The following is a 5288-nucleotide window of genomic DNA, read 5'->3' as shown; positions in this document are numbered from 1 at the left end:
ACTTTCTGCCACCTTTCCCAAGCTAGTTTCTTTCAGGAGCCACATAGGGGCCCCAAATCAAAACAGCTCAAATCAGCGCCCCACACCCATCATACAGTTGTAATTTGGTATTACAACTCCATTTAGAACTTATTAGGTGGCTGTTAGCTCATAAGTCCACAAAAGGAGCTTTACACACTCACTTAGGCTTGACAAGCAGAGAGTCCTGTTCAGTGAAATATGGGTTTATCAAATTGGTATTTCTTGTTGTAAAGAAGAAATCTGGTGAAACACTCTGCCCTGTGACTGATCTGTGTAAACAATAGAAAGTGAGTTAAATTTGACTCCAAAGTCCAACAGGTCACTGGAAGCCATCAACTCAGTGTGTACAGGCTAAAAGCCTGCTTCTACCTTTTAGAGGCTTTCATGTAGAAATCTCTACATGAGTCCTGTTCAGTGAAATATGGCTGTATGACAATGGTATTGTTTGTTGTAAAGGTGAGATCTGGTGAAACACTCTGCCCTGTGACTGATCTGTGTAAAACAATAGAAAGTGAGTTAAATTTGACTCCAAAGTCCACAGGTCACTGGAAGCCATCAACTCAGTGTGTACAGGCTAAAACAGCCCGCTTCTACCTTTTAGAGGCTGTATGAAAATGGTATTGTTTGTTGTAAAGGTGAGATCTGGTGAAACACTCTTTCCTGTGACTGATCTGTGTAAAACAACAGAAAGTGAGTTAAATTTGACTCCAAAGTACAACAGGTCACTGGAAGCCATCACTCAGTGTGTACAGGCTAAAACAGCCTGCTTCTACCTTTTAGAGGCTTTCATGTAGAAATCTCTCAGTTGAACTCCAAATGGCTTCAAACTTACCCAGAAGACTCACAGAGACAACACATCAAGAATCTTGAATCTCAACCTTCTGCCACCTTTCCCAAGCTAGTTTCTTTCAGGGGCCACATAGGGGCCCCAAATCAAAACAGCTCAAATCAGCGTCCCACACCCATCATACAGTTGTATTTTGGTATTAAAACTCCATTTAGAACTTATTAGGTGGCTGTTAGCTCATAAAGTCCACAAAAGGAGCTTTACACACTCACTTAGGCTTGACAAGCAAGAGAGTCCTGTTCAGTGAAATATGGGTGTATCAAATTGGTATTTCTTGTTGTAAAGAAGAAATCTGGTGAAACACTCTGCCCTGTGACTGATCTGTGTAAAACAATAGAAAGTGAGTTAAATTTGACTCCAAAGTCCAACAGGTCACTGGAAGCCATCAACTCAGTGTGTACAGGCTAAAACAGCCTGCTTCTACCTTTTAGAGGCTTTCATGTAGAAATCTCTACATGAGTCCTGTTCAGTGAAATATGGCTGTATCAAATTGTATTGTTTGTTGTAAAGGTGAGATCTGGTGAAACACTCTTTCCTGTGACTGATCTGTGTAAAACAACAGAAAGTGAGTTAAATTTGACTCCAAAGTACAACAGGTCACTGGAAGCCATCAACTCAGTGTGTACAGGCTAAAACAGCCTGCTTCTACCTTTTAGAGGCTTTCATGTTGAAATCTCTGAGTTGAGCTCCAAATGGCTTCAAACTTACCCAAGACTCACAGAGACACACCATCAAGAATCTTGAATCTCAACTTTCTGCCACCTTTCCCAAGCTAGTTTCTTTCAGGGGCCACATAGGGGCCCCAAATCAAAACAGCTCAAATCAGCGTCCCCACCCATCATACAGTTGTATTTTGGTATTAAAACTCCATTTAGAACTTATTAGGTGGCTGTTAGCTCATAAAGTCCACAAAAGGAGCTTTACACACTCGCTTAGGCTTGACAACCCTAACCCTAACCCAAATCAAAACTGTTCAGTGAAATATGGGTGTATCAAATTGGTATTGTTTGCAGTAAAGGTGAGATCTGGTGAAACACTCTGCCCTGTGACTGATCTGTGTAAAACAACAGAAAGTGAGTTAAATTTGACTCCAAAGTCCAACAGGTCACTGGAAGCCATCAACTCAGTGTGTACAGGCTAAAACAGCCTGCTTCTACCTTTTAGAGGCTTTCATGTTGAAATCTCTGAGTTGAGCTCCAAATGGCTTCAAACTTACCCAGAAGACTCACAGAGACAACACCATCAAGAATCTTGAATCTCAACTTTCTGCCACCTTTCCCAAGCTAGTTTCTTTCAGGGGCCACATAGGGGCCCCAAATCAAAACAGCTCAAATCAGCGTCCCACACCCATCATACAGTTGTATTTTGGTATTAAAACTCCATTTAGAACTTATTAGGTGGCTGTTAGCTCATAAAGTCCACAAAAGGAGCTTTACACACTCGCTTAGGCTTGACAAGCAAGAGAGTCCTGTTCAGTGAAATATGGGTGTATCAAATTGGTATTGTTTGCAGTAAAGGTGAGATCTGGTGAAACACTCTGCCCTGTGACTGATCTGTGTAAAACAACAGAAAGTGAGTTAAATTTGACTCCAAAGTACAACAGGTCACTGGAAGCCATCAACTCAGTGTGTACAGGCTAAAACAGCCTGCTTCTACCTTTTAGAGGCTTTCATGTAGAAATCTCTGAGTTGAGCTCCAAATGGCTTCAAACTTACCCAGAAGACTCACAGAGACAACACCATCAAGAATCTTGAATCTCAACTTTCTGCCACCTTTCCCAAGCTAGTTTCTTTCAGGGGCCACATAGGGGCCACAAATCAAAACAGCTCAAATCAGCGTCCCACACCCATCATACAGTTGTATTTTGGTATTAAAACTCCATTTAGAACTTATTAGGTGGCTGTTATCTCATAAAGTCCACAAAAGGAGCTTTATACACTCGCTTAGGCTTGACAAGCAAGAGAGTCCTGTTCAGTGAAATATGGGTGTATCAAATTGGTATTGTTTGCAGTAAAGGTGAGATCTGGTGAAACACTCTTTCCTGTGACTGATCTGTGTAAAACAACAGAAAGTGAGTTAAATTTGACTCCAAAGTACAACAGGTCACTGGAAGCCATCAACTCAGTGTGTACAGGCTAAACAGCCTGCTTCTACCTTTTAGAGGCTTTCATGTAGAAATCTCTGAGTTGAGCTCCAAATGGCTTCAAACTTACCCAGAAGACTCACAGAGACAACACCATCAAGAATCTTGAATCTCAACTTTCTGCCACCTTTCCCAAGCTAGTTTCTTTCAGGAGCCACATAGGGGCCCCAAATCAAAACAGCTCAAATCAGCGCCCCACACCCATCATACAGTTGTAATTTGGTATTACAACTCCATTTAGAACTTATTAGGTGGCTGTTAGCTCATAAAGTCCACAAAAGGAGCTTTACACACTCACTTAGGCTTGACAAGCAAGAGAGTCCTGTTCAGTGAAATATGGGTGTATCAAATTGGTATTTCTTGTTGTAAAGAAGAAATCTGGTGAAACACTCTGCCCTGTGACTGATCTGTGTAAAACAATAGAAAGTGAGTTAAATTTGACTCCAAAGTCCAACAGGTCACTGGAAGCCATCAACTCAGTGTGTACAGGCTAAAACAGCCTGCTTCTACCTTTAGAGGCTTTCATGTAGAAATCTCTACATGAGTCCTGTTCAGTGAAATATGCTGTATGAAAATGGTATTGTTTGTTGTAAAGGTGAGATCTGGTGAAACACTCTGCCCTGTGACTGATCTGTGTAAAACAATAGAAAGTGAGTTAAATTTGACTCCAAAGTCCAACAGGTCACTGGAAGCCATCAACTCAGTGTGTACAGGCTAAAACAGCCCGCTTCTACCTTTTAGAGGCTGTATGAAAATGGTATTGTTTGTTGTAAAGGTGAGATCTGGTGAACACTCTTTCCTGTGACTGATCTGTGTAAAACAACAGAAAGTGAGTTAAATTTGACTCCAAAGTACAACAGGTCACTGGAAGCCATCAACTCAGTGTGTACAGGCTAAAACAGCCTGCTTCTACCTTTTAGAGGCTTTCATGTTGAAATCTCTGAGTTGAGCTCCAAATGGCTTCAAACTTACCCAGAAGACTCACAGAGACAACACCATCAAGAATCTTGAATCTCAACTTTCTGCCACCTTTCCCAAGCTAGTTTCTTTCAGGGGCCACATAGGGGCCCCAAATCAAAACAGCTCAAATCAGCGTCCCACACCCATCATACAGTTGTATTTTGGTATTAAAACTCCATTTAGAACTTATTAGGTGGCTGTTAGCTCATAAAGTCCACAAAAGGAGCTTTATACACTCGCTTAGGCTTGACAAGCAAGAGAGTCCTGTTCATGAAATATGGGTGTATCAAATTGGTATTGTTTGCAGTAAAGGTGAGATCTGGTGAAACACTCTGCCCTGTGACTGATCTGTGTAAACACAGAAAGTGAGTTAAATTTGACTCCAAAGTACAACAGGTCACTGGAAGCCATCAACTCAGTGTGTACAGGTTAAAACAGCCTGCTTCTACCTTTTAGAGGCTTTCATGTAGAAATCTCTGAGTTGAGCTCCAAATGGCTTCAAACTTACCCAGAAGACTCACAGAGACAACACCATCAAGAATCTTGAATCTCAACTTTCTGCCACCTTTCCCAAGCTAGTTTCTTTCAGGGGCCACATAGGGGGTCTCATATCACAACAGCTCAAATCAGCGCCCCACACCCATCATACAGTTGTAATTTGGTATTACAACTCCATTTAGAACTTATTAGGTGGCAGTTAGCTCATAAAGTCCACAAAGGAGCTTTACACACTCGCTTAGGCTTGACAAGCAAGAGAGTCCTGTTCAGTGAAATATGGGTGTATCAAATTGGTATTTCTTGTTGTAAAGAAGAAATCTGGTGAAACACTCTGCCCTGACTGATCTGTGTAAAACAATAGAAAGTGAGTTAAATTTGACTCCAAAGTCCAACAGGTCACTGGAAGCCATCAACTCAGTGTGTACAGGTTAAAACAGCCCGCTTCTACCTTTTAGAGGTTGTATGAAAATGGTATTGTTTGTTGTAAAGGTGAGATCTGGTGAAACACTCTTCCTGTGACTGATCTGTGTAAAACAACAGAAAGTGAGTTAAATTTGACTCCAAAGTCCAACAGGTCACTGGAAGTCATCAACTCAGTGTGTACAGGCTAAAACCTGCTTCTACCTTTTAGAGGCTTTCATGTAGAAATCTCTACATGAGTCCTGTTCAGTGAAATATGGCTGTATGAAAATGGTATTGTTTGTTGTAAAGGTGAGATCTGGTGAAACACTCTCCCCTGTGACTGATCTGTGTAAACAATAGAAAGTGAGTTAAATTTGACTCCAAAGTACAACAGGTCACTGGAAGCCATCAACTCAG

This window comes from Micropterus salmoides, unplaced genomic scaffold (assembly GCF_014851395.1).
Source record: "Micropterus salmoides isolate LMB-PRFRI ecotype aquatic unplaced genomic scaffold, ASM1485139v1 Ms_hic_scaffold_3865, whole genome shotgun sequence".
Lineage (NCBI taxonomy): Eukaryota > Metazoa > Chordata > Actinopteri > Centrarchiformes > Centrarchidae > Micropterus > Micropterus salmoides.
This window is presented reverse-complemented; position numbering follows the sequence as displayed.